At 51.7% G+C, this 14,681-nt stretch overlaps 1 pseudogene; it reads left to right on the top strand.

Annotated features, from left to right (window-relative positions):
- The window catches only part of LOC147109791 (histone-lysine N-methyltransferase PRDM9-like), a 502,134-nt pseudogene extending 488,509 nt beyond the window's left edge, over positions 1-13,625 (top strand).
- Positions 13,626-14,681: the final 1,056 nt, after the last annotated feature.

Raw genomic sequence — 14,681 nt, 5'->3', positions numbered from 1 at the left:
CTAGTGAGGTTTTCATGTATTGCCTCCAAAGTGATATTTTCTAACACCAATCTGCCGGCCGAGGCAGTGTTACACCCCCACCCCACTGAGACATTGTCCCCCCACACACTTCCCGCGGGTGTAAGCCCCCGACCTGCACTTACCTGACGCGCCGGCCGTTGAGCTGTGGGCCCCTGTGGGATTCCGATCCTGGGCCTCCTCCAACTGCCGGCGCGCAGTGCCTGCATATTCCAGGGGCGCAGTTAGTTCGATGCGTCTCCTGGGATCACGTGGGCCATGGGGAGCCAATCGGAGCAGGGAATGCTTCATTCATAAGTTTGACAGGAAGGGCTGTCAAACTTATAAATACTACAAGCCCCAAAACATCACTAAATCTTCAAATAAATGTTTTTTTTACATCACAATTTTTAAATAAACTATAAATTACATGAAATAACTATTTTAAACAAAAATTTAAATTTTTGAAAAAAATTATTTTATTTTCTAACGGGGCTAAAAATAAACTTACCTTTCTTTAAAGTATTTAAAAATAATAAACCTGCGGAAAAAATGTTTAAATTTTAATTAATTCACCACTTACCTTGTAAAAAGCAGGCCTTGCGACTGCTTTTTACTTGTCTAACTTTTGGAGATTTACCCTCCCGGGAAAACCTGCAAAAAAAATCGTAAGTTCGATGCGCATGCGCAGCCTCTCCGGTGCACGCGTTCGAACTCTGAACCCCTTCTTTCAGGGGAACGGAAGTGCCGGTTCCCCGCGCATGCGCAGTGCATGCAGGAAACCGGCACTTCCATTGGGCTTACGGGTGAGTTCCCCATGCGTACTCACCCATGGAGACCCGAATTTCTGGGCCAATTGTTATTAGAAAACTTACTTGGAGTAGTTCAAGTTGAATAATTGAGCATTCCCTGCTACCAGGAAATATGTATCCCATTAATTACTACATTTAAACAGGTCTCTGTAACCTGAGCTTTTCCCGTGTCCATTCATGTGTGCACTTTGGCTACCGCTCCGGACCTGAGCCATTCAGTACATTTCCACTTTCTCCCCCTCTTTTCCTTTGCTCTCTGTCCCTCCCTGACCGCTCTCTCCTGTCGTCATGCCCCCTTTCATCTCTCCTTTCGGATACACTGCCGTCCCAAATCCCTACCCCAATCCTTCATTACTCTTCGACCTTCCTACTCTCTGCTGCCATCCCAGGTTTGTTTCCTTCTTAGATAAGCTTACAGATTCCCTCTGTGCCTCTCTTGGCATCCTATGAAGGGCCCATCGAGGCACTCGTTGCTGCCTCCTTACGAGCAGCAACCCCAACTGTCCTATTCGACTCTCTCGCCGACCTTCCCACCCAACATGCCCACTGGGGCAAATGTTGCCAAACTCCTCCCCATCCAACTCATCCCCCACAGTGCTGACACTGGACGCTGGCAGTGGGGCAGCCATCGCTGACCCTCTTCACATCTCCCTCCAGAATATCCGTTCACTTGCGAACAAGGCCCTTGCCATCCATGAGCATGTCGTGGATGATTGCATCAACATCATGGCCCTGACGGAAAGTTGGTTGAGGGGTGATGACACCTTATCGTTAAATGAAGCCTCTCCGCCTGGCTATACCTTCCACCACTTCCTCCGCGCAGACTGCCATGGTGGTGGTGTGGCTCCCATCACCAAATCACACCTTGGTCTGTCCCCCTACTCCTCCGGCACTTTCTCCTCCTTTGAGCATCTCACCCTAGTCCATGCCTCTCACCTCTCATTTTAAATTCTCTTTCTCTAACGCCCACCCAAGTATCATAAAAATGTTATTCCTACGATATCTTCACTGCTTTCCTTCCCCAGCCTCTGCACCGAACGACTTCTCATTCTCTGATTTCAACCTCCATCTCAATCCATCATGCTCTCGCCTCTGAATTCACTAGCCTCCTATCCTATCCATTCTTATCATTCTAATCGTAGACAGAGAATCACCTGCAACGGCTTCTCTTCCCACTCCCGCATCCTTACCTCTGCTGTTACGGTCACGGAAGGAGCGTTAACGTGGCCAGAAATCCTTCCACCACTTCATACAGTTCCCCAAAGGGAACAGTGTGAAGACACGTACGACGACGACCTCTGCTGTCCCCCAAGGATCGATCTTTGGTCCCCTCTTATTAATCATCTGCATGTTGCCCCTTGGCGACATCATCCGAATGTTTCCACATGTACGCTGATGACACCCAGCTCTACCTCACTACCACTTCTCTCGACCCCTCCACGGTCTCTAAATTGTCAGACTGCTTATCCGACATCCAGTTCTGGATGAGCAGAAATTTTCTCCAATGAAATATTGGGAAGACCAAAGCCAATGTTTTCGGTCCCCACCACAAATTCCGTTCCCTCACCACTGACTCCATCCCTCTCCCTAACATCTGTCTGATGCTGAACCACATTGTTCACAACCTTGGTGTCATATTTGACCCTCAGCTGACCACATATCCGCAGCATAACTAGGACCGCATATTCCCACCTCCAGAACATCGCCCATCTCCGCCCTTGCCTCAGCTCATCCGCTGCTGAATCCCTCATCCATGCCTTTGTTACCTCTGGATTTGACTATTCCAACGCACTCCTGGCTGGCCTACCACATTCTACCCTCCGTAAACTGGAAGCGATCCAAACGCGGCTGCCCGTGTCCTAACTCGCACCATGTCCCGAACACCCATCTCCCCTGTGCTCGCTGGCCTACATTGGTTCCTGGTTAAGCAACGCCTCGATTTGAAAATTCACATCCTTGTTTTCAAATCCCTCCATGGCCTCGCCTCTCCCAATCCCTGGAATCTCCTTCAGCCCCACAACCCCCCGCGATATCTGCGCTCCTCTAATTCACCCCTCTTGAGCATCCCTGATTATAATTGCTCAACCATTGGTGGCTGTGCCTTCTGTTGCCCAGGCCCTAAGCTCTGGAATTCCCTGCCTAAACCTCTCCGCCTCGCTACCTCTCTTTCCTCCTTTAAGGCGTTCCTTAAAACCGACGTCTTTGGCCAAGCTTTTGGTCACCTGCCCTAATTTCTTCTTCTGTGGCTCAGTGCCAAATTTTTTGCCTCATAAATATTCCTGTGAAGAGCCTTGGGACGTTTTACTATGTTAAAGGCGCTATATAAATATAAGTTGTTGTTGTTATTTGTAAAGATACAGTGAGCTTCATTGCACTGTTGGGGCCCCTGGCTACTCCCAGCCAGTTCCCTTTTATTCAACACTTGCTGTTTAATTTTCTGTCCTGTTTTAAGAAAACTGATTTTCACTCTGGTTTATAAAAGTTATTGAAAGAGTATTGATAGCTACCTTGTTCCTTGGAGGATTTCAAAGACTGAATGCATGAACCTTGAAATCTTTGGTGGTATTCTTTAAAGGATGTGTTTATTTGCAACACCTAAAGCTCTGATTGGTTCCCTTGGATGACAAGTCCTGATTGCTGATTGGTCCCCTTGGAGGACAAGACACACCCAGCAGTTTCTCTGGAATGTGTAATTAGATCCTCCCAGCCGACGTAATCAGTTACTTTGCAAAGTGTAATTCGAGCCATTCTGACTGCGAACTCCAGACAGAACAGAGCTCACTTGGAACAGACAGGGCTCACCCTCGCGGGTTAAGACCACCTCCCACCCCCCAAACAAGTTCCTGACCTGCTCCCCGCCCAACATCCTGACCCCCTCCCCACCCCGCCCAACTTCCTGACCCCCTCCCCACCCCACCCCACTTCCTGACCCCCTTCCCACCCCACCCAACTTCCTGACCCCCTCCCCACCCCACCCCACTTCCTGACCCCCTCCCCACCCCACCCAACTTCCTGACCTCCTCCCCACCCCACCCAACTTCCTGACCCCCTCCCAACCCCACCCAACTTCCTGACCTCCTCCCCACCCCACCCAACTTCCTGACCCCCTCCCCACCCCACCCAACTTCCTGACCCCCTCCCCACCCCACCCAACTTCCTGACCCCCTCCCCACCCCGCCCAACTTCCTGACCCCCTCCCCACCCCACCCAACTTCCTGACCCCCCACCCAACTTCCTGACCCCCTCCCCACCCCACCCAACTTCCTGACCTCCTCCCCACCCCACCCAACTTCCTGACCCCCTCCCCACCCCGCCCAACTTCCTGACCCCCTCCCCACCCCACCCAACTTCCTGACCCCCCACCCAACTTCCTGACCCCCTCCCCATCCCACCCAACTTCCTGACCTCCTCCCCACCCCACCCAACTTCCTGACCCCCTCCCCACCCCACCCAACTTCCTGACCTCCTCCCCACCCCGCCCAACTTCCTGACCCCCTCCCCACCCCACCCAACTTCCTGACCCCCCACCCAACTTCCTGACCCCCTCCCCACCCCACCCAACTTCCTGACCTCCTCCCCACCCCACCCAACTTCCTGACCTCCTCCCCACCCCACCCAACTTCCTGACCCCCTCCCCACCCCACCCAACTTCCTGACCCCTCCCCACCCCACCCAACTTCCTGACCCCCTCCCCACCCCACCCAACTTCCTGACCCCCTCCCCACCCCACCCAACTTCCTGACCCCCTCCCCACCCCACCCAACTTCCTGACCTCCTCCTCACCCCACCCAACTTCCTGACCCCCTCCCCACCCCACCCAACTTCCTGACCTCCTCCCCACCCCACCCAACTTCCTGACCTCCTCCTCACCCCGCCCAACTTCCTGACCCCCTCCCCACCCCACCCAACTTCCTGACCCCCTCCCCACCCCACCCAACTTCCTGACCCCCCACCCAACTTCCTGACCTCCTCCCCACCCCACCCAACTTCCTGACCTCCTCCCCACCCCACCCAACTTCCTGACCTCCTCCTCACCCCGCCCAACTTCCTGACCCCCTCCCCACCCCACCCAACTTCCTGACCCCCCACCCAACTTCCTGACCTCCTCCCCACCCCACCCAACTTCCTGACCTCCTCCCCACCCAACTTCCTGACCCCCTCACCGCCCCACCCAACCTCCTAACCTCCTCCCCACCCCGCCCAACTTCCTGACCCCCTCCCCACCTCACCTCTCTCTCTCTCCCCCTACCTCTCTCTCTCCCCCTCCCTCTCTCTCCCCTCCCTCTCTCTCCCCCTCCCTCTCTCTCTCCCCCTCCCTCTCTCCCCTCCCCCTCCCCCTCTCTCTCCCCCTCCCTCTCTCCCCTCCCCCTCTCTCTCCCCCCCTCCCCCTCTCTCTCCCCCTCCCTCTCTCTCTCCCCCCTCCCCCTCTCTCCCCCTCCCCCTCTCTCCCCCTCCCCCTCTCTCTCCCCCCTCCCTCTCTCTCTCCCCCCTCCCTCTCTCTCTCCCCCTCCCTCTCTCTCCCCCTCCCTCTCTCTCTCTCTCCCCCTCCCTCTCTCTCCCCCTCCCTCTCTCTCCCCCTCCCTCGCTCTCCCCCTCCCTCGCTCTCCCCCTCCCTCTCTCTCCCCCTCCCTCTCTCTCCCCCTCCCTCCCTCTCCCCCTCCCTCCCTCTCCCCCTCCCTCCCTCTCCCCCTCCCTCCCTCTCCCCCTCCCTCTCTCTCCCCCTCCCTCTCTCTCTCTCCCCCCTCCCTCTCTCTCTCCCCCTCCCTCTCTCTCCCCCTCCATCTCTCTCTCCCCCTCCCTCTCTCTCCCCCCTCCCTCTCTCTCCCCCCTCCCTCTCTCTCTCCCCTCCCTCTCTCTCTCCCCTCCCTCTCTCTCTCCCCCTCCCTCTCTCTCCCCTTCCCTCTCTCTCCCCCTCCCTCTCTCTCCCCCTCCTTCTCTCTCCCCCCCTCCCTCTCTCCCCCTCCCTCCCTCTCTCCCCCTCCCTCCCACTCTCCCCCTCCCTCCCACTCTCCCCCTCCCTCCCACTCTCCCCTCCTTCTCTCTCCCCTCCCTCTCTCTCCCCCTCCCTCTCTCTCCCCCTCCCTCTCTCCCCCTCCCTCTCTCCCCCTCCCTCTCTCCCCCTCCCTCTCTCCCCTTCCCTCTCTCCCCCTCCCTCTCTCCCCTTCCCTCTCTCCCCCTCCCTCTCTCCCCCTCCCTCGCTCCCCCTCCCTCTCTCCCCTTCCCTCTCTCCCCCTCCCTCTCTCCCCCTCCCTCTCTCCCCCTCCCTCTCTCCCCCCCTCTCTCCCCCTCCCTCTCTCCCCCCTCTCTCCCCCTCCCTCTCTCCCCCTCCCTCCCCCTCCCTCTCTCCCCCCTCTCTCCCCCTCCCTCTCTCCCCCTCCCTCTCTCCCCCTCCCTCTCGCTCTCCCTCTCTCCCCCCTCCCTCTCTCCCCCTCCCTCTCTCCCCCTCCCTCTCTCCCCCTCCCTCTCTCCCCCTCCCTCTCTCTCTCCCCCTCCCTCTCTCTCTCCCCATCCCTCTCTCTCTCCCACCTCCCCCTCTCTCTCCCACCTCCCCCTCTCTCCCACCTCCCCCTCTCTCCCACCTCCCCCTCTCTCTCCCACCTCCCCCTCTCTCTCCCACCTCCCTCTCTCTCTCCCACCTCCTCCTCTCTCTCCCACCTCCCTCTCTCTCTCCCACCTCCCTCTCTCTCTCCCACCTCCCTCTCTCCCACCTCCCCCTCTCCCACCTCCCCCTCTCTCTCCCACCTCCCCCTCTCTCTCCCACCTCCCCCTCTCTCTCCCACCTCCCCCTCTCTCTCCCACCTCCCCCTCTCTCTCCCACCTCCCTCTCTCTCTCCCCCACCTCCCTCTCTCTCTCCCACCTCCCTCTCTCTCTCCCACCTCCCTCTCTCTCCCACCTCCCCCTCTCTCCCACCTCCCCCTCTCTCTCCCACCTCCCCCTCTCTCTCCCACCTCCCTCTCTCTCTCCCACCTCCCTCTCTCTCTCCCACCTCCCTCTCTCTCTCCCACCTCCGTCTCTCCCACCTCCCCCTCTCTCTCCCACCTCCCCCTCTCTCTCCCACCTCCCCCTCTCTCTCCCACCTCCCTCTCTCTCTCCCACCTCCCTCTCTCTCTCCCACCTCCCTCTCTCTCTCCCACCTCCCCCTCTCTCTCCCACCTCCCCCTCTCTCTCCCACCTCCCTCTCTCCCACCTCCCCCTCTCTCTCCCACCTTCCCCTCTCTCTCCCACCTCCCTCTCTCTCTCCCACCTCCCTCTCTCTCTCCCACCTCCCTCTCTCTCTCCCACCTCCCTCTCTCTCTCCCACCTCCCTCTCTCTCTCCCACCTCCCTCTCTCTCTCCCACCTCCCCCTCTCTCTCCCACCTCCCCCTCTCTCTCCCACCTCCCCCTCTCTCTCCCACCTCCCTCTCTCCCACCTCCCTCTCTCCCACCTCCCTCTCTCTCTCTCTGCCCAATCTCTCTCTACCCCACTCTTCCTGCCCCACACTCACTCTCTCTGCCCCTTGTCTCTCTCTGCCCCTTGTCTCTCTCTCTCTGCCCCTTGTCTCTCTCTCTCTGCCCCTTGTCTCTCTCTCTCTGCCCCTTGTCTCTCTCTCTCTGCCCCTTCTCTCTCTCTCTGCCCCTTGTCTCTCTCTCTCTGCCACTTGTCTCTCTCTCTCTGCCCCTTCTCTCTCTCTGCCCCTTGTCTCTCTCTCTCTGCCCCTTGTCTCTCTCTCTCTGCCCCTTGTCTCTCTCCCTCTGCCCCTTGTCTCTCTCCCTCTGCCCCTTGTCTCTCTCCCTCTGCCCCCCTCTCTCCCTCTGCCCCCCTGAAATAAAGAATAGATTTGCCTTTCTAATCTAGGCTTTATTAACTTAAAAATCCTGTAGCACATCTTCAACACCCAGTCCCAACTAAAGGCTGGAAAGAACTGAATTTAAGATGGCCACCACAAATCACATGACATCAACTGCCAATGAGATTACAGCATATATCCCAAGGCAGGAAACAAACAACCAATCACAATACTTCTTACTAAACATAAAGAATAATCACCACATTCACCCCTCCTTTTAAAATATACTCCAACCTAAATAACCTTTACAATTTATAATTAATTATTTACAACTAAAACTATGCACAGACAAAATAAAACTATTCAACATGACACAATACTAAGTGAGCAACAACAATTAGTAACATTGCACATAAGTATTAAGTATCTCTCAACTAAAACAATATAATATAATATTTCAACAATTTTAAAACATTACTATCAATTTAAAAGTCCATTTTCAATCGGTCGACCGGATATCTTGTTCGTGTCGACCTTCTCAACCTTGGTGAAATTCCTTGCCCTCCCACACCAGGAGACACAGAAGTATCTTCTGCAGGAAGGCTATCCATATTCCGGTTTTCAACGGTTTCCGGATTAGAAATCCCATCAGGAGGTAAACTGGGACAGTCATGAACATCCATCGAGGGCTGACTAATAGAAGTATAATTATCTGCAGTCGGATTGGAAACATTCGTAGTATCTGTAACAGCATCCACATTATCTGAATCATGACTATTGTTAATATCCTCAGAAGAGGGCTGGCCACCACAAGGAGCCAAGTCTTTAATTGAAACGGTACTTTCTTTCCCATCTTGGAATCGAATATGAGCATATTGGGAATTTGCCTCCAACAGCTCCACCTCCTCCACTAAAGGATCATATTTTGACAATCTAACATGGCGTCGAAGCAGCACAGGTCCCTGCATAGTAAGCCATGAAGGTACCGAATATCCCGTAGTAGATCTCCGCGGATAGTTAAAGAGCCTTTCATGGGGGGTCACATTAGTAGCCGTTGAAAGCAATGATCTAATGGAATGCAGGGCATCAGGCAGTACCATTTCCCACTGTGTATTCTTAAGGTTCCGGGATGTCAAAGCCAACATAACTGCCTTCCAGATCACCCCATTGTATCGTTCGCACTGTCCATTACCCTGGGGATTATACGGGGTAGTTCTGCTAGTAGAAATTCCCCGACTCTGAAGGTATTCCTTCAACTGGGAAGACATAAAAGAACTTCCCTGATCCGAATGGATATACGCAGGCATCCCAAAGATGACAAAAAGTTGAGTCAGACATTTGATAACTGTAGCAGCTGATACATTGCGCAAGGAAAAGCAAAAGGGAACCTTGAAAACTCATCCACAACAGTAAATATATATCGGTTTTGAGTAGTTGAAGGAAGAGGCCCCTTGAAATCAACGCTCAAACGTTCAAAAGGAGAAGTAGCCTTTATAAGATGAGCTCGTTGAGGCTTAAAGAAATTCGGTTTACACCGAGCACAGATAGAACATGATGAAGTCATCCGCTTGACGTCTTCAACTGAAAAGGGCAAATTCTTACTGCGTACGAAGTGTATCATCCTCGTAACCCCAGGATGGCATAAGGCATTGTGAAGATTAATAAGCGTATCTCCGTGAATCACAGAACAATAAGCCCTCGACAGCGCATCAGCAGCAACATTATCCTTCCCCGGACGATAAACTATATCAAAATGGTAACATGCCAACTCAATCCTCCACCTCATTATTTTACCATTCTTAATCTTTCCAAAATGTTTGACATCAAACATAAAGGACACAGACTTTTGATCAGTTACCAACGTAAAATGTCACCCCGATAAATAATGCCTTCATTTACGCAGTGCTTCTACTATTGCATACGCCTCTTTCTCTATTGAGGAATGCCTTTTTTCACTATTGTTCAAGGTACGTGAGAAAAAGGCCACAGGTCTTCCATTTTGGTTCAGAGTAGCCCCAATTGCAAAATCAGAAGCATCCGTCTCAATCACAAAAGGAACCTGCTCATCAATAGAATGCACAACTGCTCCAAGGATATCCTTTTTAAAATTATCAAAACACGTCCTGGCCTCTCATGATAGAGGATATGTCGTAACCCGAATAAGAGGCCGGATCTTCTGTGAAAAATTTGCAATCCAATTAGAATAGTAAGAAAACAGTCCAACAACTCGTTGCAAAGCCTTAGAATTAGTAGGACAAGGTAAATCAATCAATGGTCGCAGACGTTCTGGGTCTGGTTTAATCTTGTTTCCCGAGATAATGTACCCCAGTAGATTTACCTCAGTGGTCGAAAAGGTACACTTCTCTTTATTGAAAGTTAAACCAACTTTTTCCGCAGCTTGAAGGAATCTTTCTAAATTAGAATCATGCTCCACCCTTGATTTGCCACACACCGTGATGTCATCTAAGTATGAAAAGGTGTCAGAGAGAGAGTTATCACTTATAAAAGCATCCATTGCCCATTGAAAACAAGCAACACCATTCGTAACACCAAATGGTATTCGGCAAAACTGATACAGCTTTCGACCAGCCTCAAAGGCCGTATATGGTTGATCCTTCTTAACAATAGGAATCTGATGATAAGCACTCTTTAGGTCAATAGTGCTAAAAACCTTATACTGAGATACTTTATTGATAAGCTCATCAATCTTAGGCAAAGGGTACGCATCTAATTGAGTATACCTATTAATAGTTTGGGAATAGTCTATCACCATTCGTTTCTTATGTCTCTCGTTAGTCGTGACAACTACCTGTGCCCGCCAAGGCGAACAACTAGGTTCAATAATTCCTTCCAATAAGAGACGTTGAATTTCAGAATTAATAAATTCTCTATCCTGACTGCTATACCTTCTTGACTTGGTAGCAATTGGCTTACAATCCGGCATCAAATTGGAAAAAAGTGATAATGGAGAAATGGATAAAGAGGTTAATCCACAAATAGATAAAGGTGGCTTAGTCCCGCCAAATGAAAGACTGAGAGACTCGTGTAACTGAAGCACATCATGACCAATCAAAATATCCGCACAGAGATTGGGCAAAACAGATAGGCGTATATCAGTATACGTATTACCTAGAAGAATCAATTTCACAAGGCAACAACCAGCTACTTGTGAAGTGAGAGTCGTCTGAGCCATACACACCTGATAGGAAACAGGCGAAATTTTCAAATGTTTCTCCTTTACAAACTGAAGACTTATAAAACTCTCGGTACTGCCCGTATCTATAAGGGCCTTCACTTCCAACCCATTAACTTGGGCCGTAACTATAGCTTTGTTTAGGCCATGAGCAAATGCAGCAGAAATTGTTGCAATAAACGCCCTATCTAAAGGCTGAATAGTCACAGAGGAGGTAATTGAACCTAATGATTTACACACACATGCGTAATGACCTCTCTTGCCGCATTTACTACACACAGCCTCCCGAGCAGGACACTTCAGACGAGGGTGCCGGACGTTCCCACAAAAATAACACTTCTGAATCCTAGAGGCAACAGCCGCTGAAGTAGAAACTGTTTCAGAATCTAGTAAACCACTCCTATTAAGTCCACATAATTCCTTTTCATCCGGAACTGCCGAAACCACAGTCACAGGCCGATTAAAAAGAGCATAAGAATCCGAACTTCTCTGAGCCACATCCAATGTAGAAGCTTGCTCAAAAGCACTCTTAAGATCCAAAGTCTTATTTTCTAACAACCGCTGACGAATTGATCTAGACAGTAATCCATTAATAAAAGCATCCCGTACCGATTCTTCCTTATATTCTTCAGCCGTCACGGCCTTATAATTACAGTTAACACTAAGGCACCGAAGTGCTTGTAAATAAGTATCCAAAGATTCTCCCACCTGCTGCCTACGGGCAGATAGAAGGTGACGTGCAAATACCTCATTCTTTGGTTTAACAAAAATCTTTTCCAATGTAGAAATAGCCACTTCGTAAGTTTTACAGTCCAAAATGTACTTATACACATCCGGAGCAATGTAGTTGATCAGCATATTCAGCTTATTTAGAGACTCTTGATCCAACACGCCCAAAAAGTTTTTAAATGTACAATACCAATGTTTCCATTTATCATCCACTCCTGCAGAATTGGGGTCAGCATTGAATCGTTCTGGTTGAAGATATCGCTCCATTCTGACATAAAGTTAATAAATTGAAATAAAGAATAGATTTGCCTTTCTAATCTAGGCTTTATTAACTTAAAAATCCTGTAGCACATCTTCAACACCCAGTCCCAACTAAAGGCTGGAAAGAACTGAATTTAAGATGGCCACCACAAATCACATGACATCAACTACCAATGAGATTACAGCATATATCCCAAGGCAGGAAACAAACAACCAATCACAATACTTCTTACTAAACATAAAGAATAATCACCACACCCCCTCTCTCCCTCTGCCCCCCTCTCTCCCTCTGCCCCCCCTCTCTCCCTCTGCCCCCCCTCCCTCTCTCTTTGCCGCCCTCCCTCTCATTCTCTGTCCCACTCTCTCTCTCTGGCCCTCTCTCGCTGCCCCCTCTCTCTCTTTCCCACTCTCTCTCTCTCTTTGCCCCACTGTCTCTCTCTGCCCCTCTCTCTCTCTGGGACTGGGGGTAGGGTCTGGGATTAGGGGCAGGGCTGTGCCTGCGGTCGGGACTTGGCCAGGGGGTGGGGCAATGGGTGGGGCTGGTCCTGGGGGCACAGCTGTGACTGGGGGCGGGGCTGTGACTGGGGGCGGGGCTGTCACTGTGTACTGGAGGCGGGGCTGCATCTGAGGCTGGTACTGGGGCTGATACTGGGGACGGGTCAGGGACTGGGGGCTGTGAGCGGGGCTGGGACTGCCCTTTTAATCTCCACACACTATTGATGATTCCCCCCTCACCACTTCTTTCACTGAAGGAGGCTCTAAATTCACAATATTAACATCTAAAGAGCCCCGCGTTAACACTGAAATAACCACAAATTGTACTACCAAAAGAAACTTCTAGATGATTCATTACACTGACAATTTCTCTTTCTTCCTTCTCCAGCAGGGCAACAAGTGCACCGAGATGAGTCTCATCCTTGCCCTCATTGCAATGTTGCTTTTGCCACTGCAGATTTTCTTCAGAAACACATCAGAAGACATCCAGAATCCAGTAGACAAATTTCAGCAGGACAATCTCCTGCCAGCATAAAGTATCTTGCACAATGCAAAAATGGGCAGGGATCGTTCACACAAACTGTCCACAGGAGAGAATGTATAAAATCAGGAGATTTTCACCGAGACCAGTGGATCCACACAGGAGAGAGGCCGCATAAATGTAGTGAATGTGGAAAGCGTTTCACACGGGCAGGGCACCTCCATAATCACCAGCGGATCCACACAGGAGAGAGGCCATATAAATGTAGTGAATGTGGAAAGAGTTTCACACAGGCAGGGCACCTCCATGGACACCAGCGGATCCACACAGGAGAGAGGCCATATAAATGTACTGAATGTGGAAAGAGTTTCACACGGGCAGGGCACCTCCATGGACACCAGTGGATCCACACAGGAGAGAGGCCGCATAAATGTGCTGAATGTGGAGAGAGTTTCACAGATTCAGGGACCCTCCATAGACACCAGCGGATCCACACAGGAGAGAGGCCGCATAAATGTGCTGAATGTGGAAAGAGTTTCACAGATTCAGGGGCCCTCAAGAGACACCAGCGGATCCACACAGGAGCGAGGCCGTATAAATGTGCTGAATGTGGAGAGAGTTTCACAGATTCAGGGGCCCTCCATAGACACCAGCGGATCCACACAGGAGAGAGGCCGTATAAATGTGCTGAACGTGGAAAGAGTTTCACACAGGCAGGGAGCCTCCATAGACACCAGCGGATCCACACAGGAGAGAGGCCGTATAAATGTGCTGAATGTGGAGAGAGTTTTGCTTACATCTATCAGTTGAAAGCTCACACGTGCTTTGAAACCTGCCGTCATTGTGGGGAATTCTTCAAGGATTCAGCAGCTTTCAAAGTTCACCTGAGAAAATGTTCTTAAGCATAATGAAGATAATGGTAACCAATTTATAATTTGACTAAGTTTAAATATTTCTTTCTATTTGAATGGCCTTCAATAACCACTAGTTATCTCAAAGATTACTCATATTTATACTTCTTACCTTTCACTCTTTATGATAATATTTGTGTGTGGATTAAGATGGAATATAAGGGTAAATTCCACAATTCCTCACTCCCAGTGAGGGTTGGAGATTTGGGGCTCTGTTGCTGTAGCCTAATGTCTGACCCTCTCACTCTGAAATTGTATCTTTTGACTGGGATTTCAAAATATTCCCTCTGATATAAACTGCAGCATCTGCAGAATGTGTTTAATCTCCGTGAGTCTTTGTCCCACCGAGCTGTCACAGCCCCTTTATTCTGATGGTGAGAGATCGCTGGGATCGATGCTGTCTTTATGCAGTCTGGTTAAATCTGTGTTGGTAAAGGTGCCGATCACAAAATATACTGGGCTAAAAATTCGCTGGAGGCGCCGAAGCAGCGCAAAGTTCGCCTGGGCGCTGGATTTTGCGCTGCGATCGGAGCAGCAGCGATCGCCTCAAATTCAGTTCAAGTGCCCCAAGAGGGACACGGGGCGAGGCTCAAGGCGCTCCGCGTCCCTCTTAGGGCGCTGAAACTGAATATCACAGCGCAAAGTGCCGCAGCGCCACACACTGCGGCACGGCATGCTGCGGTACTGCAGGCCTTCCTCCCATTGTTAAGGGGGAGGGGCCTGCAGCAGCGCGAACCCCGAGCGCGAGTGCCGGCAAAAGAGTCCGGCACCGTGGAGAAGTGCCGGGCTCTCGGGAAACCGCCGGCAATGCTGCGGGGGGGGGGGATCTGGAGGCCGGAGACGGAGGTGCTGGCAGGCGACCGCCGAAAAAACCGGCCGCCCCGCACCTCCACCTTAACTTGCGCCTCTGCCGGCGCAGCAAGGCCCCGTGAACCGGGCGTGGGTAGCGAACGGCGCTACAGCGGCGTTCGCTACCAAATATCGCGATCGGGGCACGATTGGGGCGCTGCGCACACCGATGATGTCATCGGTG

This window comes from Somniosus microcephalus, chromosome 12 (genome assembly GCF_052327205.1).
Source record: "Somniosus microcephalus isolate GS21.2 chromosome 12, FLI_Smic_1.0, whole genome shotgun sequence".
NCBI classification, from domain to species: domain Eukaryota; kingdom Metazoa; phylum Chordata; class Chondrichthyes; order Squaliformes; family Somniosidae; genus Somniosus; species Somniosus microcephalus.
Note: the sequence above shows the minus strand (reverse complement) of the source record. Positions and strands in the feature narration are given on the sequence as shown.